The following is a 21,984-nucleotide window of genomic DNA, read 5'->3' on the forward strand; positions in this document are numbered from 1 at the left end:
ACTGACATTGGAATACAAATTCGAAGCTTGGGGAACAAATGATTTTAATATATATATATATGTATTCCTAAAAATAAAAATAACGTTACTGGTGGCAAATACTTGTATTTTTTCTAAAATCTACAAGCAGCTCCCTAAAATAATAAATGATATTTTCAATAATAATTAAAGTATGCATTATGCACATTATGGTATTTTGGCATATTTTACAAATAAGCCCAATATCTATCATCTGAAAGTCAGAAACTGTATTTTGTATGGTACCTCCTTTTTATATAATGTCTTTAGGTCACATGTGCAAATAAGTTTGGTCACCCCATTTTAGTACCAACTTAAAAGAGATTTGCATCAAATAATCTGGCATTTGTCATTTGTTGTGAGAGGTCACTGAGCACAGTTGTGCTGGTGCTATTAGGAATGAGCCAAAAGTGGGTCTGGATCCCTTTGTATTTCAAGGGGTTTCAAATTTGAAGCTCTGGATCCATATCCAGCCATATGGTCTTAATTCCTGATCAGATCCCAAACCAGAAGGAACCTACGTTTTGGTCAGGATGTGGGTGAAATATCATGAGAATGTGCCAAATTTATGGGGATCTCACGAGATGAAAGGTGTCATATTTCAGCACAATTGCCACCGTCTTGACTTTTTTTTTCCTGTCCATATTTTATCTCCCTCTCTCCCTCCAATTCTTTTCCTTCCTTCCTTTGATTGATTGATTGATTGATTGAGGTCCTTTTTGCTTTCCTCCCTGTTGGTATGTACCACATACTTTTCCCTGGTGGTTTTCCCTTTCCTCATTCTCTGACTTATCAGAAATGCTATACAAGGACCACAGTGATTACTCTTTGTGCAGCTCCTGGGGCACAAAATCCCCCAAAGGGATGAGGAGAGGTGATGTCTCCCATGCATCAGCCAACAGACCAGGTAGAAATACTCTTCCCCACCCCAGAAAGGGATGCAGCATTGGGCACAACCCCTTTCATGCCAGGAAGCATCAGGAGTTCTGCCTCCCTGAAACAAATTTCCCCCAGACTTTCCCCAGGGCCGATGAGTATCCTTACTCGCTCCCAGAGCTGGTGCTAGCCATACACAGACTAAGCAATTGCTTATGGCTCCGAGCAGCTCAAGGAGGCTTCCTATTCACTTTTTCTTATAAGAAAATCCCTGTTTTAGTATGGGGAGGGGGAATATTTCTGCTTAGGGCCCCCAGTGAGCTGGCACTGCCACTGTTCACTCCCACACAGGGCTTGGCCTGAATGGCACAGCACAGCTGAGGAACATGATCTAACAAAGGTATTTTGATGTTTCAAATACAGCCACACAAGACCAGAGTCACAAGTGACGCATAAAGGGTTTAAGTATATGTCTGTAAGTGGCTGTGAGCCCGAGGGGGTGTAAATCAGTGTAATCTACATGCATAGCAGGCTGAAAGGCACAAAGGACACCAGCTGAGACTCCATTAGGCACAGCTCTGAATTTGGACCATAGGGTTGGAAATAGTGTCCTGGACAATTTAGACAGAAAAAAGTGCCAGATTCTCAGACAGTGTAAATTAATGTAGTTGCGTTGAAGTCTCTCAGTCAGTGAAGCCATGGCAACTTACATTAGCTGAGGATCTGGCCCAGAACATGGTGTTGGGCAACAGAAGACATCAAATGCGTTTTTACTGGACTTCTGAAAATGGTCCCAAGCCAGTGAAGGGAAAGCTTTATTGATTCTTCTGCAGTATGTCCATCCCTTTTCAAAGAGCATGTGCATGTGATAATAAAAATAGATTAGTAACGAATATCATGGGCCTATGTCTGCCCACTCCTTTCTTTCACAACAAGGAAATAATCCAGTCCAGAAGTCCAAATTATTCTTGACTTCTTGAATATTGGGACTATTTTATTACAATGCTGGTCAAAAATTTTCCATCAAAACTGTTTATCCAAACCTCCTGAGTCTTCACAGTTGGCTGGAAAACCATATAAGATCTTTTCCTTTTAGCAGTATTTATTATTTATATTACAGTAGGACCTAGAGACTTCCATTGTGGCATACACTTTACAAACACATGGCAAGAGAAAGTCCCTCTCCCAGAGATCTTACAAGTTAAACAGATAGGAGAGACAATGGGGTAGCAGAAGCAGAAACACAGAGAGCTGAAGTGACTTGTCCAGGTCAGTGCCAAAAGCATAGCTGGAGCATGATTGGGAATTGGTTGCTGGCACTTCCACTCCAGATTATAGCAAGAAACACTGTGAGAACAAATTATAAATGAAAAAATAAGATTCCAAACACTTCACAGCCTCTGCAAAAGGAAAGGGTCAGTCGCTGATATGCTCTGCACTGCTTCAGGTTAAGTTTGCAGCTGCTTTTAGCCTCTTTGGAGCAGCACAAAGCAGCTAGAGGACACAGGTGAATCTAGGCCAAATGGTTATGGTTCCAGAAATGGGTAAAAATTCAAAGGGGCGGGAGCTTTCATTTTTCCCCAAAAGGTTGGTTCATCCCTAGTATTAATGCTTAAAATAAAAAAGGTGACAGATTTCAGTGGTAGCCGTCTTAGTCTGTATCAACAAAAAAAACGAGGAGTCCTTGTGGCGACTGGAGTTTCTGGCTGAAATCCTGGATTTACTGAACTCAATAGGAGTTTTGCCATTGATTTCAGTGGGGCTAGGATTTCACCTTCTGTTTTTGGCTATGCACTCATCTGTCCCCTGCTCAGTAAATTTCAGATAGACCCACCCATCTAGAATCACATAAAGTGATCTAAAATAGGGGGAAAACCATCCTCTCAAAATTCATCAGATGGTGCGTTTTTTAAAAAACAAAAACAAAAAGGAGAGCTAGTCTAATAGTATTTTTAAACCAATATCAGCTGGATGTAGGCTTTTCATAGGTTGTGTGAACCTTTCATAAACCATGCTGAGTTTCTGAAACTGTATTTGTTATTTGCTAAATAGTTTGGCGGAAGAATTTTCAGTTGCTGAATGGTTGGTGAACTGCTCACTATAGCTATTTGCCATTCACGTGGTGTTTTTTCTGCTCCTTGAAAAAGATATTACCTCACCCACCTTGTCTCTGTGTAAACATTAACCATTATTAGGCTGTACTAAATGCAATTCCTTAAGAGAAAAAAAAAAAGGCATCTGAAAAGGTCATTTAATGGCATTTTAATAACTGATTTGCTAGATGCAACAATGAATTCAAGGATTATACAGTATGAAAGGCAAACAGATCTCCTATGATGTTCACTTCCTAAATTTAATGAGATCTGTCTATTATTTGTCTTGACACTGGAATGCAAATAGAGTCTGGAATGACTGTTTCTGTTCTGAGTCACTTAATCAGCAAGCATTAAACAACACCAGTATAGTCAGGTACAGGACTGATTCTAAAATTAACAATCTAAGTTAGACACACAACCTCAAAAATAAATTATTTTAGTGAAAATATATGGCATCTCTTTGCCTGAATCCTTATAAGGTGTTTCAGATGCTTGTAATTAACATACCAATTATACAGAACTATGCTTTAATACAACAATATAGAATATATTTTATTTGTATACACTCACCTAACTAAAGTGTATGAGAAACAATCTATAGGGAAAGTTTCCATTTTAAACTAAATAGAAATAGGGAAGCCTTAATAATTCCATTTAGATTGCCAAGCAGCTGACAAAACAAGTGCAGAAAAAAATGTGAATGCTTTGAAAGAACCTGCATCAATATAATCTCTTTGATGTTTCAATCCAATCCAACAGCAAAAAAGGTATCATCTGTATGGAAAATTGTTATCTAGCTACTAGAATTAGAAGTGCAGATCAGGTCCTATTCAAAAGGAAATACGTGTGAACATGTAGGATGCACAAGCCCCAGAAGGCCACATATACTGGCTGCAGAGCAGACTGAGCTGTCCAGGTTATGGTATACAAGGTCAAAAATTAGATGAGTGTTCAGTTCTGCACATAAGAGATACAGAGCTGCTCAAGAGATACTCATGTACACAGTTCCCTGCTTCTCACACACTGCTTCTCTCTATTCTGTGTCTACTCTTCATTCCTGCTATGGCCATTCAAATCCCATGGATCCATGAGGAGGAGAGGGATAAGGCCTAAGACAGTGCTTATTAAAGCTTGTCAGACAATGAAAAATCAGATTTACAACTATATTTGTGAATAGCAACTTAAACTGGATGTTCTGGCATTGGGGGAGTTCCAATAGGAGTCATGCTCTTTCCTACTTATCTCCTTAATCAAAGCACGACTAGTCATGAAAAAATTTGTGAATCCCCCAAATGTCACACATCCATACAAGAAGAGCATCACTCCTTATTAACTATTCATCACTATCCTTTTCAGACAGTTTTAATCAGGCAATCAAGGAGCAGAAACAATAGCATTTGACTATCCCACAAACTGTGAATGGTGAATAGCTCTAGTGAGCAATTCACCAACCATTCCGCAACTGAAAATGTTTTAGCCAAATTATTTAGCAAATAACAAATATCGTTTCAGAAACTGGGAATTGTTCATGAATGGTTCGCAAACCCCATAAAAGGCCTACATTCAGCTGATATTGGTTCAGAAAAAAAATATTTGACCAGCTCTCCTTTTTGTTTTTTAAAATATATAGAACATGCTGAATTTTGAGGGGACGGTCTTCTCCTATTTTAGATCACTTTATGTGATCTCTAGCTGGGTGAGTCTATCTCTAGTGCATCTTCCCCTGGGTGACACATGAATAATTAGAAAAGCAATAGTTCATCTGAAAGGATCATTTTGTAGGGCCTGACGCTCTCCTGACACTGGTGAAAACAGGAGTAGCTCCACAGAAGTCAATGAAGATGCAGGATGTAAGTGAGAGTTATCTTCATAGTTCTCATACATTTCATCACTTCCTCAGGGAAATTGGTTTTGCTTTTGCTTTTTCCCCTGGCAAAAATGTTGTGGGCCATGTTATAGTGGCCATTAAAGTGGGGAGGCCTGTGCAGATATGAGTATTGTGTTATGTTGTGAAGATGGAAAGACTATGGGTATGTCTTCACTACCCGCCGATCCGGCGGGTAGCAATCGGTCTATCGGGGATCGACTTACCATGTCTCATGAGGACGCGGTAAAATCGATCCCTGATCGCTCTGCCGTCGACTCCGGAAATCCACCTCGGCAAGAGGCGGCAGCGGAGTCGGCGGCAGCGCGGCAGCGGTCGACTTTCCCCCGTCCTCACCGCCAGGTAAGCCGACCTAAAATACGCAACTTCAGCTACGGTATTCACGTAGCTGAAGTTGCGTATCTTAGGTCGGAACCCCGCTGTAGTGTAGACCTAGCCTATGTGGTTGAGAGTGAACTCTTGTCCTTTAACACTAGAGATTATGATGGACTCCCAATGTTATGAGCAAAAAGTTACAGCCCCCATCAAACATTTTTTATATGTGGATGGTGGGTGAATATGGTGGGAGGGGGGGCTTCTTCCTTCCTCTGTTTATTCCTTATGAATACCATTTGTAGGGGAGGAGATCTTTGGTCCAATGGGCCCTCACTGGGTTCCATAGGAATGTTGTCAGCTAGGTAGCCTTAATGCTCAAACAGTAGGACACCTGAAAATTCTCTTCCCTGGCTGGGTAACAGTCCATCGCCCAGACATGTAACTGACCCCTGCATTAGAACATTTGAGAATGCACACAAAATGCTCAGAAATAGTCTTCAAAATGGGGGTGAGTCTCCGAGCTAAGGAAAATATTCTTGGAGCCACTGGAGGCCAACAGCTATGGAAACAATTTACTACAAATTAGTAGTTTTTAGGGATTTGTTTTCCCTTTAAATAATAAGTGTGAGCATATATGTTCAAAATGTGGTGAAGAGTATAAATGTAAAAAAAAAAGCTAGGAAATTCAAAAGGGTGAAATTCATTCCTTAACTTACAATGGGCCAATTTCATTGCTGGCACAAGTGGGTGTAACTGCACAAAGTTAATGGAATTGTGCCTGCTTACAACAGTGATTAATTTAGACATCCATCTTTAAATTATCCGAGTGTCTTCAAATGTTGCAGGGCAGAAATATGAAATCACTGCATATTAATATGAACAATATATACTACAAAGATGAGCAAAACAGAGTGAGTTAAGGACAGAATGACAATCTTAAATTTCAATTTTCTCATTTGAGTATCAGTGCTACATTATTTAAATATAACATAGTTAAAAAAAATGTGTGTCATGAAAATATGACAGTTGACACAGCGAACTACAATGACTGTCAGTCAAATATTTATTTTGGTTTGCATACTTTTCTGATAACACACATTATTTACCCATTAGACATTTATGGCTCCTTTAGAGATTTTATGGTTTGTGTAAATTCATACACAGGCACCCTATAAAAATGAATTTTTGACATAAAAGTCATAAATGAAAGTTGACTTTTGATGACTGCTTTGGAGCTCTTATGATTTGCCATTTGGCTACAGTGCCAATTGTAGACACCAAATCCAATTTTGCGAGACCTTGAATGGCCTTTCATGATATGTAAATGAGGCCTGTTTTTTCCCTAAGTGCACTCTTTGATTCTAGATCATTAACTTGATATCAGGTTAATGTAGCTGCTGCCCATCCATGCACGCATTCTATGAATTTGAAAACCTTTCTGAGATATTGCTAACAAAATGTACTGTGCTTATTAGAACTCCTTAGTACCTAGTATTTCAGCTGTTTTTTCCCCCCTCATAGTACCACAAGGGATTATGGATGAACCGTGTGCCAGATTCCTATTTACAAATCAAAGCTGTTATTTAGTTGTATGAGTACAGTAAGTGTCTTACACCATTAACTCTCTATTGTATTTCATACCTGTGTAAGTAAAAAAACACGTGTCTACCAAATTGGAAGGAAAATCATCTCAGTCTTGTTTACAAGGCAAAGATTAAACCCCTTAAAATACATATTTTAAGATGAAAATGCTGCCAGTCACTTAACTCCAATATATAGTGCAAACACTCTCCTATAATAAGCCTGGCTGCATATCCTTTTGATTTATGACATGATGTAGTAATAAAGTCAGTTGTAAATTTTGATGATGGTTGTGATGAGTAACTGTGAATCTTAGGCACTAAGCAATCATTAGTATTAAAGAGGGCGTTGGCATGGTAGGTTTGCTATTGTATCTTTAAATTGCAGGCAGTTTTTGAAACAAAATAATAATAATCCAAACTGAAAAATCCATAAATGTATTCACATGTAATGAAATAGTGCTGCCTGTCATTACGGTTTTTTTAGAAAGTTCATCCACTGGTTGGAAAAGCTGCTTTGTCTTTACAAAAAGCTTTAGTAACAGCATTTTCTTTCCCCTCCAATACTCTAGTCTCCATTAAATTTTCAGTTCTACATGCAAGGAATGATATATATTTATAAACTGGGATTTCTGGTATCTTGTGTACAGTGCTTAAAAGCAAAATTGTTGTTAGGAGGGCCCTATTAAATTTACTCAAAATATAAGTGATACAAGAGAAACTTTAAAATGTTTATGAGTTTTTAGGTATGTGTAGTTGTTTTGTTGGAATCCTTCAAATATTAATTTGTGTGTGCGCATGTGCTTATGGTCCATTTACAAAGCGGCAAATGTTTAAATTAGCTTAACTGAATTGAACTTATACCACTTCCTGCTGGGTGCTGGGGAGCATTTATGGAACACAACCTGGAGGGCAGCTGCTCTTTTCTGCTAGCCCTGAAAATCATTACATTTCAGCAGCTATGTGACATACTGTAGGAAATTGTGTTTTAGGGCTGCACTTCTCAGTGCTGTTGTTGTTGAGAAGTATAGAAAGAAGGAAGGGTTTGTTTGTTTTTAAAGAGACATGAGTTGGACTTTGTTGTGATAGATACTTATATGTGTTGTTTCAATGAAACTCCTTTGGGAACAGATACCTTTTAACACACTATTTAGTCTAACTAGTTTGGGGTTAGACTAGATGACCCGTGCAGTCCCTCTAACCCTATGATTCTATGTTGTTGTCGCAGGGTGTTATGGCCCTGCAGCCATGTTCAAATAACTGCCCATCTCCCCAGGGCGGTATGACCTAATGGTCAGAGTCAGAGGGGCTGTCCTTAGATTCAGGGCAGCATGGCCTAATGGCCTATGTCTATGAGGTGACCCTGTAGCTCAGGGCAGTAAGGCCCAGCAGCCAGAGTCAATAGGACCACCCTTCCGTGCAGCATGGTGGAGCCCAGCGGCCAGAGTCAATAGGACCACCCTTCCACACTGGGCAGTAGGGCCCAGTGGCCACAGTTTATGGGACCACCCTTCTGCGCCAGGTAGTATGGCATTGTGCCAGAGAGGGGTACGCTGCCATCCAGGGGTGGGTTGGTGACCAGGATAGGGAGACCGGGCCCTCCCTATTCCACCTGGTCCTAGCCCAGGGCCTATCAGAGGCAAGCGTATCCATCACTGGGTCAGCAGGGATCCTTCCGAAACAAGCTGACTCTATTCCTAGTACCACAACTGCATCAATGTCTGGTTCCCGTGGGCTACTTCCTACCCTGTCTTCCTGCTCCGTAGTCCGCAAGGCCTCTAGGGTAGTCAGCAGGCAAAGTTCGCAGTGACTCCTTCCCCTCATGGGTTTCCATGGACAGCTGGGTATTTGCCTGGGTCTCGGCGTGCCTAGCCTCTGCGGTCTGGGGTTCCAAGAGGGAGCCTGGAACATACATCATTTCTCCTCTCCGGTCAGGGCAGACTGAGCTGAGCTGCTCCCTTTTATACTGTGGTTCCAGTTGGATCATGCTCAGCAGGGGAGAAGGGGTGTGACTTCCTCAGTCCATTGTATGGGGTTAACCACTTCTGGCCCAGTGTGGGGCCGAAATACCCTGACACAGTTGTCTTTGTGTAAATTTGAATAAAGACTTCACTGAAGCTTTAACTATTTCCTTTTATATTTGTGTGACAGATAAAAAAGAAGAGCAATCACTAACCTTATCTTGTGCACTTGGATGACACCAGAGTTGCCCTAAAAACATCTTTTCTTGGAACTATTTGTTTAAGCATTTCACTAGCAGATTAAACCAGAAGAGAACATTGCTGTGGAATATTGTGGAAAAAGTACCTGATGCCTGTACATTGTGTAAATGGGAATGGACAAGGCAGTTGGACCCATCATGCATTTCAAAATTTTGAAACATAGCTAATTTTTATTACTGTTAAGAAACCTCATCATGGTAAGAGCAGGGGTCAGACTGGCAGTTTATAGCAGCTCAGCACTTTTTCCTGTGCTTCAAATTTTCTCCCCAGACCAGGAGCTCATTCAAAAGTGAGCACGTCATTCCTTGGGGCAAGATATAAGTCCATCTCTTCACAGTCCCCTCAGTCCACATCAAATCTATCATTGATGACTATAGGAGGTTGACAGAAAGATCAAGGATAGAATTTGACCTTTAAGTAGTAAATAAAGTTTAGTTATTATCATTATGTATTATTTGTTCAATATCTTATTGTCAACATTCAGCATCACTGTGGAATAATATGCTCATGTTTAAATTCACTACTATTCCTGCAGTTTCCCTTTAGTCCAGAGGTTCCCAAAGTGGGCAATACCGCCTCCTGGGGGGTGCTGGAACGATCCAGGGGGGCAGTAGTAGCCTCGGGTGCAATTGGGGGGCTTTGAATAAAAATAAGGGGGTGGTGGAAGCATAAAGAAAGAAGAGAATATAAGAAAATTTTGAAAAACCGTTCGTACATGTTTCATCTGTTGTGTAACATAGAGTTAAAGTTGTAGTGATTACTTTATTTTCCAAATAAATTCACAAATTATAACCGATCAGGTGTCAAGTCCGCCAACAGCTCTTAACAAGCAAGTGTTGGCAGGCGAGCGTGTCGCGCATTGTCGGGAAGTCCAGCATGCATCGGCAGGAATATGTGCGTGTAATGACTTGTTTACAATACAATACTATAAATAGGCGCTATGTATGAAATCTAATTTAGATTGTTTCTGAATTGTGTAAAAAGCAGTTAACAATACTGCAATAAGTATTTAAAAATTTTTATTCATATTCAATACCTTCGATCTTTACGGATTACGGATCACATACAAAGCAAATTGTATTATTGTTGTTTCAAAAAAACAGCAATTTACACGTGAGTATTTTTATACATTTTCTTACATATCTACCGTACGTTTCTGTGTCTCTAGTGCTTACTAATAATAAAATCGTATCAGGCTTGTGTTGGTACAGTACTATTTGAAGTGTACAGTCAATATATTTGTCATATTTTTTATTACAATATTAACGAAAACGGGAATGAAATCGTAAAAAACTTAACTATTAACATTTATTTATATCTATCGAATCATCTGTGTTAATTGGTAAATAAGCCGTGTGTTAATAAGGAACAATTATTTAAATAAGGGCAAACTAAATTAAAACTATTAACTGATTTTTAATTGCATATTGATTATTTTTTAAATTATTTCTTGATAAATTTAGTTTGATATTTGACAATTTAATATCAAATACATATATCTAATGCTGAGCAAAGAACAAAACCCAGTTTATTAGTTTCATTAGTATTTTAGTTTGGTTGTCCTTTGCCGTCTTACGCAAAAACCACTGTATACCTGATGTTGTGGGCGATATTCTAATAACACATCTTTCTTTACTATATTGTAGGACGTAGGTAGAAATATAGATACATAAAAGAACGCAAATTTGTCACTGCATCTTTCTGTTTGTTCGCTTAAAGAAGGTAGATTTCCAGGGGGGCGCTGAGTAATTTTTTTTCTGAAAAGGGGGCGGTAGGCCAAATAAGTTTGGGAACCTCTGCTTTAGTCCCTATCATCCTTTTTATGTTTCTCTCCTTTCCTGTTTGTGCCTTTCCTCCTTTTCTCTCTATTTCCTTTACTGCAGAAATTCCTAATTCCAAACCTTCATGAGTTTCATTTCCAACCTCCTCCCTATCCATTCTCTAAAATGATCAGCAATTAAATAGTTAATGTTGACATTTACAGTGCATCATTAGTATAGCTGATCTACATTTTCTGCACAAATAAAATTCCAATCAGAATATGTGGTTTTGTCAATATCAAAATGTTCTTGCCATAATTGCATAATTTTACTGGAGATCCCATGAAGTGTGTGATATTCAGAAACATATACAAGCTGTAAGTCATTTATCTTTTGGGTTTTTATTGGGGTTCTTAATATAAAATAAAAAAATAATAAAATAATAAAACTTTTGCATGGGAAAAGATTGATTTCTGCTAACATTTCCAATTTTCCAATTATAAGAATCTAAACAAAAAATCTAATTTTGAATCAACATTTTAAAACAAGAAATGTTGATTCATTACAAAATGCCCATTGAAAATGAAATATGTTCTTCTGAGGCACTGAATCATTTCAGTTTATATCTACATTTTTCATGTTGACATTTCCAATTCAAAATTTTTCAGAATATTTTGGGTCTTGAAAATTTTCAACATTTCGACTTCTTATTCCAATTTGGAATGGAAACTAACTTTGAAATTATTAATTATCATTTGTACTACAGTAGCACGCTAGGGTGATGAGGTGTCTGGTTTTCAACCGGAACACCTGGTCGAAAAGGGATCCTGGCTGACCAGGAAGCAGCCGGCATGTCCGGCTCCTAGGCTTAGGAGAGGCCTGGGGGGGGGGGGTCCACGTGCTGCCCCACCCCCCCACCCCCGCCCGCAGGCGCAGCTCCCATTGGCCTGGTCAGGGCAGGGGGCGAACTAGCACGCCTAGCAGGTTGCTGTTGAGGGGTCGTGGCATGCGCCTCACCCGCTGCTGCTGGCCCTCTTCTCCTCCTCGTGCTCCTCCTGTGGCTGGGCTCGAGCTGTGGTGCTTGCCCAGTGGCAAACCACAGTCTGTTGCCCCATTGCTGGCACCCAGGAGTTTGAGGTATGTTTGAGACTGCACCTCCATCCCCCTCACTGCATCACTCCCCTGCACTGCATCACTCCCCCACACCTCCGTCCCATCCCGCCCTGCCCCCCACACCTACCCATCCCAGCCCTGCACCCCTTACAGTGCTCTCCCACCCATCCTCTCCACCCCCATGTCCCTCACAGCCTGCACCCCATTCACCTCCATACACTGCTGCACTCCCATTATGTCCCTATACACCCCTGTGCCCCCCACATCCTCATGCACCTGTAGCCTTCTGCCTCACCCTGCTCTCATCCTTGGCCTCTTTCCCTCCCCATCCTCTCTCCTCCACCACCCCCTTCTTTTCCCTTCCAGCCCACCCTCCTCCCTTCCCAGGTGGGTGTCTATGTGTAGGCAAGTGTGTGCATGCATGCATTGTATGTGTGTAAAAGACTGTGTGTCTTTGTGTAGGGAGGTGCATGTATTGCCACATGTGTGTATAGCTGTGTGAATAAAATTTGTAGCCTAACTCTTTGACTTTTATTCCTTTTCCTGGCTTGTGCACAAAAAAATTGATGACATAAAATATGTGTGTATTCATTTCATAACAAGTTTTCAAAAGAGAAGGGAACTCTAAAAGAAATGTATTATTTCTTAAAGTGAATATTGTTGACTAATAATTGCAGAAGAGCCAATGGATCATACATTTCTCCCCACCTTAGTCTAGCTACATTATAAACTCTTCGTTGCAGACTCTGTCTTTTTATGTGTATGTCCAGCACCTACCACCCTGGAGCACTGATCTTAGTTGAGGCCTCTAGGCATTAAGCAACAATTGTAATAATAATTACTGTGGAAGTATATGTGTTAGTGAATGCTAGATGTGTACACATGAATACACGTGTGTATCTGCATGTAGATGTGGGAATCAGTTTCTACATATTTATTTATACAGGTGTCTGGACAGGTGTGCATTTCTGTGGTTGTGCTCTATTTGTATTTGGGCTTCAGGAGTGGGCCTTTAATGGATCCATTGCAGCTGTAATAATGTGTGGTCCTAATTCCACACATAAAATTACAATAACTTTAGTGAACAAAAAACATAGAGCTGGTTACGAAAAATGGGAGCGGGGAGGGAAAGAATCATGAAAACCTTTGTGAAATTTCATTTTTTTAAAAATTACCCTTTTTGATTATTTTGCTGCCAGCTCTAGCGTCTTGTAACAAATAAAACCTGAAATTAGCATAATACCTCTGTCAAAACAATAAATATGCTGGTTTGGGCCTTGCAGTGAAAATGAGCACATGAGTGAGGTTGGGCGAGAGCAAGCGATGGAGGGAGGGGGGATAGAATGGGCAGTGCAGGGGCAGGGCCTCAAGGAAGAGGCAAGGCAGTGGGCGGGGCAAGGGTGTTCCATTTTCTGGAATTAGAAAGTTGGCAACCCTATAGCACCCAGGAGCCCCAATCGTGGACAAGAAGCCCGTTGTGCTAAGTGCTGTACAAACATAAAACAAACACATGTTATTGAGTTCAATACAGGCAGGGCCATCCTTACCCATACGCAAAGCACGCAGCTGCGTAGGGCACCAGGAAACTTGGGGCACCAAATTTCCTGGTGCCCTGTGCAGCTGCATGCTCCTCCTGCCCCTGCCCCGCTTCTTCCCCAGGCCCCCCACCCCAGCCCCACCCCAGCCCCACCTCTTCCCACCCCTGAGGACTGCAGCAGGGCTGGGCCTGCACTCACTGGCAGCGGGAAGTGCAGGGACCTGACTCCAGCCTCGCCACTGATGAGTGCAGGGGAGTGGTTTCCCCTTGCCCCCCAAGCCAGCCCTCCTCCCTGTGGAGGCCTGGGACCCCACATCTCCCCCCCACGGGGGCCTGCATAGGGCCCCAGAATAGCTAGGGATGGCCCTGAATACAGGGGTAACTGGGTGCAATTTAATGGCCTGTGACATACAAGAGGTCAGATTAGATGATCTAATGGTCCTTTCTGGCTTTAAACTCCACAAATCTATGAATCAGAGTAACGTCAAAATTTCCCACATGAACAAATTCCATTTCCCAAAGAAGCTCTCATCATTAGATTGAAGGTAAATTCCCCAGTTGGATTAATGTGGTTAAGGCAGTTCTCATCTCTCCAGATTTGTCTACACGGTGTGTTAGTCTGGACCAGAGGAGTGTACATTCTAGTGCGTGCTAGCACATTGTGCACTAAATGGCCCGTGTGGACCTTGCTGGCACGCACTTAAAGTTCCCTAGTGCACATTAATGTAAAACTGTTTGAAATGGGAAATGCTGAGGTTTGACTGAATAAAGACTGCAGGATTTGAATTTGGCCCTTTCAGCTAATTCAGAGTTCCATATTCAAAAGGTTTGTAAATTACTTTATAGTGGTTACAGCCTTTCTGCGCTGACCAGGAAAACCATGTTAGCACCTTTTTAAGTGTAGAAAGGAGCTAATGTCAGGCCCAGTTCTGAACGGTGCAGAGTGCAAGTGGGAGTTTTAGGATACTAAGCATCTCTCAGGAAAAATGCTGTATTTTGCAGGATTGGGCCCACAGCTTCCAAACTCAGTGTGGACAGGACTTCAGTGTTGAGGGAAACTGGTGGGGCTTATCTATATTCCAAGAAAATGCACAACTGACAAAGCAGGTGATTTTGTCCCTATTTCTGGTGCTACAGCTATCTTGCTGCAAATGAAAACATCCATATGCTGAACAGCAAATAATAGATTTTCAAGCCAGCAATGAAATGAAAAAGATATTCTTGGGTAAGAGCAGTGTCTAGATAAAATGTAAATCCAATCTCTCCATGAAGTGGTTCTGAATAATAAGAAATGCACACAGTCACTAAAAGACATTACCAGAATAACACAGAAATTGAACAAACTGTTATCAGTCGTTCTTCCTTCTTTCAGATAAAGGTAGATGGTTATCCAAAATAATTCTCCTCTTCCAGAGAATAAATTATACCAGCCTTGCCAGCTGTTTAGCAGCAAAATCCAAGTTCCCTTTTCACATATTCCCTTACTAATGTTGGCCCATTTCTGATCTCCTTTACACTGGTGTAAATCAGGAGTAATTCCAATCGAGCCAATTGTCCTTATAAATGGGAGTTTTAGATGTAAATATTATCATAGTTTGTAGGCTGTGTGGTCTGGAAGTATGAACACAAAACTGAATCAGGAAATTCTGAATTACATTCCCAGTCCTACCATATTCATTATGTTATGTAGCCTATGAATCAGATTTTCTGCTCCTGTCCTGATCCCTTTATGCCATCTGAGCGGCGCAAAAGAATCAGAATCAGGCCAAAGCTGTCAAGCTGAGAATTATCCCCATGGAGAGGAAGTCTGGTACAAGGCTGATGGAGCTGGCTATTATGCCAGCTGCCCCCCTTCAAGCTACTGGCGGGGGCGGGGATTGTGCGAAAGAGGAGATGTGATGGGGAATAATGAGGGAGGGGTGGGATGTAGAGCAGAGCTCTGTTACACCAATTCACAGCTGGTGTGTGGTTCCTTAGGGACATACGCCTGCTGTTGTAAATCAGAGTAGCCCCAAGGCAGGCCTATCGTGTCAGGCCCAGGGTAGCTTGAAAATGAAGAAACTATATCCAGCTTCCTCCTCTCTTCTGTGCTGATGGATCTCGGTGCAGAGGAGAATCTGGCCCAATGTCTCTGCCTCCCCATCTGTAAAATGGTGATAATGCTTACTTACCTAAGTCACTGGGATGAGGACCGAGTAACATTGTTGTACAGCACCTTAAAGATACAAAGCCCTACGTACATAGTCAATGTTGTTAATTATTATTGTTTCTGTTTTGATTGAACATTTTGCCAAACACAATATATCCTAAGCCGTAATGAACACCTTCCAGTTGTTGCTTTGACTGACTTACAATTTCTTATGTGGAGATACTGAAAATAAGATTGAGTCTCAGCTGATTTACAAAGATCATTAGTAACCTTGTCTCTCATATGCAAGAACTGGATTCAGGCCATGTTGATACAAGACAATCAGTTTTCTGTGCTTACAGCATGCTGTTGCACAACATAGTAAAAATGAAATGCCTGATCTGATGAAGTTAGGCGTGTTATGATGTTTTCCTCATTACAGATTATAGCATCAGGAAAACCTCACAGCAAATGACTCTTTGGTGTTGTTAAATATCCTGGTGGTACCCACACCTATCGATATATAACTTTCAATGGAAAAGGAGAGGTTTAGAGTAAGCAATATTTTTAAATGAGTATGTTCTTCACCTTCATGAAATGATTGGTATAGTTTTTATTTGCATGCACCTAGTTTCCTAGCACATTATATAAATAAAAAATGTAAATTAGTAAATGAAATTAATACAAGTTTTTTTTATTCTTACTCCAAATAGAGGGTTTTTAAGGAGTCTTATATTTTTTTGCACGTGCCTGCATTTGGTGTGTATATGTAGGTTTATTTTTGCTGCACACATTCTTTTGGTACCTGACAGACCACTCCAGCTAATATTATTATAATAAAGCATTAGAAACTTGAAACTAAAATAAGTTTGTTTTCTTAAATTGTTTGCCTTCAGAGGGCCCCAAACATGCTTGCATTACTCACGTAAAGAGTCCCAGTGAAGTCTGTGGAATTACTCTTGTGAGTAAAATAAATAGGATTTCTAGTGGTGTACATTTTTTGTTATTTTAGGGTTGCTTGTGACTGCTGACATTATTTATTTATTTTAGGAGTGCTGTTTGTTTTTCAATGGCAAAATTAGGCAATGAAACTTTTTGAGAGAGAGAGAGAGAGAGAGAGAGAGAGAGATTTACATTGACTTAAAAAATAAATAAGGAATTAAATTTTTTTCTAAAGATCTTCATGAAACCTTTCCTCCATATACATATAACTAATAGGAATGTTTTGCGGTGTACTGTTTTATGAAGCAATGAAGTGCTAATTTCCCTTGCAACTGTACAGATGTCGGGCTAGTTTCATCCAGATTCTGCCATCACAGACCATGGCACAGAGCTGCCAGCCATGGAAAATCTGTTGGGAGGAGGGGACCACAGCATACAAGGGGCCCATAATCTCTGCCAGCCAACACTACCCCAAAAGTGGTCAGTGCAGGCCCAAGAGGGAACATTGCCAGGGCACCTGGAGGATGCATTTATTCAGTGCATCCAGCAGCCTTCCCCAACAATTTAAAGCAGCCCTGTGCTCGTAGAACCTCCTCTGTTTGCTTCCCCACAGCCTTCCACAGTGCAATGTAGAAGGGGTGACTAATGTCTGTTTCTAGTTTTTGTGTTCAAATGTTATCCGTTTATAACTGAAAATGAGAGCAACACAATTCATACCCTCTATTGCTCTCTTTGGAAGGGGGAAGAGCTTAAAGACAAATCTTTCCGTGTGGATTCAACTGTGAGTATGTTTACATATCTGTGCGTCTGACAAATGTATCAGAGTTTAATCTATACCTAGTGCAGATCTTTGTGTATTTTAGTTACTACCTTGTGTCTTGTTCGGGCTGTCCAGTCCAGAGCAAACTTCTTGGAGATTTTTTTTCTAGACATAACAAAAATCAATATAATAACTGTGGTTTACATTATGGGCTTGATAGGGAGAAGTTTTATGAGTCATAAAAAAATCTCCAGATAAGCATCTTAACCAAAATGTATGACTGGGAAATATTATGCAATGAAGCCTATATGCCCTAAGAGATGACAGGGTATTGACGAGCATTTTACAATGTTAAATTACTAATACTAAGCAAAATCGGTGTTTTAAGCAGAGATTACCTAGAATTGGTAAACATACAACAGCACCTTCTCCTAAGATACCTGCTGAACTGTTTAGGATGTCAGTGCCTATCAGGCCTGCAGTGTATATATACACACAAATTTATACACAAAAGACCCTGAAATTTGCTTATTCTTTGTATTGTTTTAAGTTTTGACATTAAACACAAGACAGTAGTTAAAAATAAAAAACTTTACGTTTTTTATTTTATTTGCATGTAAAGTAACTTGCAAACAGGTCAATTTTCTGGCTATTTGTGACTATGCATTAAAATTCTGCTTTTATTGTATTTATGTATTCCATGCACTCTATAGAAATAAACATTGGCAAGTGTTTACATTTAAAGAGGTTTAGAAACAATAACATCATTTCTGATATCAAATATGTGTAATGTAATCTTTTATGGGCTCCCCTTCAGTTTTTCAAGTACAATTTTCAGTCACTTTTGATAAAAGATACACCTCCTCTAAATTATGCTTCTATCCTAAAAAGTGATTTGGTAAAAATGACCTTGTGGGGCTCCAGATTCATTATCTCACTGATTTTCCTATCCAGTGAACTCAGTTTGCAAGTACATTTCTAACTGCCAGCTGCACAAACTCAGCCGGAGTTCTGACAGTCACACTGGATTCCTTCCATCTCATGCATCACAGCCAGTAATAAATATTCTGTATGCCAAATTATGCCCTCAGAGACACATGTGCAATCCCATTTCCATCCCTGGATTTGCACAGGTGTCACTAGAAGCATAATCTCCAATCAATGGGGTTACACAGATGTAGCTGAAGGAATCATTTGGCCTACAGAATCACTAGTACTGGTGAGGGTACATAAGATAGAAGGAACCCAGCCTGACTTTCAGAGCCCAGGCCAAATTTCAGAAGCTGGCAGTTGGAAAAAAAACATCCTTTTACTTGCAAGCAGCAATTTTGACACGGACATAATGAATGTGAAACCTCACAATTCTAATTTCATAAAGTTACTTTTTAGGGTCCAAATGGTTTTATGATTTACAGAATGCCAAAAGCAAGAGTTAATTTGAAAAATTCTGAATAGGATTTTGGATTACAATCAGACAATAAGAGTTTGTTCGATTGATGTAGACATGAAACTTGATATCCTAGTTAAGAGTTTGGTGAGGATGGAGTTTCTTTGGATTCAGACCAAATTGGAATTATCTATCAAATTATTCTTCTGTTTCAGTTTAGTTCAGTTAATCTCTTACTCTTGATGAATCCAGTTATTTTTCTAACTCACTTCTAGGCTCCTACATATTTTTACTCTCAAAACAATGGTTTTGTGAAAAGCAAACCATCAGGCAATCTGGAGGTGAAAGGCTCTGTAGTCCTTTATTCATCCTCTCAGACATCCACTTGCACAATATACTTAAAGTCATGTGTAACCAGGCAGTTTCCTACTAAGGGTATGTCTTGACTCGGGAAAAGGTCTGATCTTTATGTTAGCTGACACGTGGTAACTAACAAGATGTAAAATCTTAGTGAAGGCAAGGAAGTTTGTAGTTTCCACATAAATTACCAGGTTGAGGTAAAGACACGGCGGGAGCCTTACTTTCTAACACAATTGCCTTGTCTTCTATAGGATAATACTAATCTTGTGTTAGTTACCATGTGTTAGCTAACACCAGGTAAGAAAATACTTTTTTTCCCTAGTGAAAACAAGACCCAAGCAGCTGACGAAGCTTATGTTTATTCCAGATAAGATCCATAAAAAATGTGTTTGTGATATACTCCCAGGCCTCACCTCTCTGTTACCAAACAAGTCCTTGTATCCCTTATCTTAAAACAAACCTTCCTTGACCCTATAACTGTTCCACCCCATTTTCCTCCTCCTGTTTGAATCTAAACGTTGAGTTAAACCATCTCCCACACCTTCCAGGGTGTTAACATCCGCAGTTGTCCCAGTACTCTACAGATACAAGTTCCAGTTTCACACCTGACAACTTCTACAAAGCAACTTCGGGCAAAAATCTATGGTACACTGAAAGTTTGGGGCCAGAAGGAACTACATTAAATTTAACATTGAAATAAATGACAGATGAAAGAGTGCACTGATTATATTATTCATTTTCATATTTAATTAAATAAAAAATGCATTTTTTCAATTTACTTAAAGCTGACACAGAATTTTCAGATCCATGCAATAATTCAACAAAAGAATGCCCAGTGGCACCAATTCAGCTGTTTTTTGATTGGGTCAAATTCCCATCCCTACCTCACACTCAGGGCCAGATTAAGGTTACGCAGGGCGTCAGGCTAATGGGAAGAAGGTCCTAAGTATAAATTACCTATTGAAAAAAAAATGAAGTAATCAAACATTTATCTACATACATATTTACATATTATTTATGTAAAATTAACAAGTTTATTCTACTCTTACTACACTCAATTCTTCAAACAAACAACCCCCGCCCCCACCAAGCTTTAGCTGTGGCAAAGTCATGAGTGATGTCATCGTAATTCAAAGACCTGATGATTTCATTCTCAAAGCTCAAGAGGGACAAAGCACTGAGATGCTCTTGAGTCATGGTGGATCGGAAGACATTTTAGCCCCTTGTTAGAAGAGAGAAGGAACGTTCTCCATTACAGTTAGTGATCATTAGTGACAAATACAGCCGTAAAGCAGTTTCAACATTTGAGAAAGATTCTATCACATTGGATTCAGTGATAACTCGGTACATCTGAATAGATTTGCTTTTGTCATCTTTTCTCTATATATCTGAGAGTGATGTGAATTCAACACATTGAAGAAATTCTTTAGTAAAATCTACCAGGATATCATCTGGGTACTGACACAGACGTTTGATACCTTCACTGACTTCAGAACTTGAAATTTAGGAGAAAAATTTGTCAGTACACAAAAGGTTTTGTCAATATTTTTGTAAGCCTCGATCTGATGTTCTAATGAACTCTTCAGTTTGCCGGTGACTGTGATGAAGGTATTAACTCTGAAGGCCTCCTTGTCACTAAATGAGTGGGCAGTTGCATTGTAGCATGTCTTCTGTCTTTTCTGGCGTTTGGCTGACTTATACTCATGGTTAGCAGTCCTTGCAGCCCCTTGAATTTCATACTCATCAAAACTATCCCACATTTGTTGAAGAACACTTCCAAGACTCCTCATTAGGTTTACAGTAGTGAAAAGGTCAATTTGAGCACTTTGCAAGCTTAGACTGCACCTGCTGAATGGCTGAAGTATATCATTCCAGACCTCACACAAAATACCAGTTTCCAAAGTGCGCATTGCATCACTCAGGATCTTCGCATCTTTTCTTGTTGCTGATTTTTGAGATTCATCATCCTTGATGCTCTCCAGTGCTTCAAGGAAGTTGGGGTATCCCAGAACAACTGCATTCACAGCTCCAGCATTGGCACTCCACCGTGTCCCTGAAAGTGATTTGGAGACTGGGAATCCCTTTGGTAGTGAATCTCTAAGAATCATCCAACGACTGGTTGATGCAGAGAAAATATTGTACAATTCTTGGACAAATCCAAAAAACCCCAAACTGCTTCAACACAACAATCCATGGCAGAATGATCAACAAGGTTGAGTGAGTGTGCAGCACATGGAATGTAATCAACCAAAGCATTGCGCTCTTTTATGTTTGCCTGCAACCCTGAATATTTGCCACTCATATTACTTGCATTGTCATTGCTTTGGCCACGACATCCCATTTTCCGTGAGGAAATCAAGTAGGTACGAGGCAAGTTTCTCCCCTGTGTGGCTGGTGATGTTTATGAAGGTTATGAAATGCTCAACTGGTCAGCTGGGTAACACATAATGCAAGATGACAGTCAGCTGATCTACATCTCAGCAGACTCCCCGGCACTCCATAGTACAGGAGCAGACTCCTTGTGTGGCATGTTGCAACACCATTTGGCCTGACCACCCCTTCATCTGGATGGAGGGGACTCTGAGCCAAATTTCAGTGATCTTGTGACCCCCTGTCCCATGTTGCAACACCACGCACTGAAATCTGGCCCAGCTGCCCCTCCGCCTGTAAAGAGGGGCAGACGGGTCAAATTTCAGTGATGTTGTGATCACGCAGCCAGAATGATGCTCTGGACCACTCCAGCAGCAGCTGTACTGATTTAGTATGGGACCACCGATTAAAAATGTTCGGGCTATCCCCTCACTGCAGCCAATGAAACTTTGAGCAGATGCAAAAACTTTGCAGAGTGGTGGTAGTAGTGGTGAATATGTGCAAAATGCAGGGAGCCTGTCATCAAATTTTATCTAGCATGCCACACTGGGCTTTTGGTATAAGAACAACTGTTGACTCATACCTCCCACGGTTGTAGAAACCCGGCTCTGTTTCTTCAACAGCAGACATGACAT

At 40.5% G+C, this 21,984-nt stretch overlaps 1 pseudogene; it reads right to left on the minus strand.

Annotated features, from left to right (window-relative positions):
• Window positions 1–20,415: 20,415 nt before the first annotated feature.
• On the minus strand, window positions 20,416–21,984 carry LOC113406711 (annotated as a pseudogene).

The sequence above is a fragment of the Terrapene carolina genome, unplaced genomic scaffold (assembly GCF_002925995.2).
Source record: "Terrapene carolina triunguis isolate 2854851 unplaced genomic scaffold, T_m_triunguis-2.0 Scaffold42, whole genome shotgun sequence".
In the NCBI taxonomy this organism is placed as follows: Eukaryota; Metazoa; Chordata; order Testudines; family Emydidae; genus Terrapene; species Terrapene triunguis.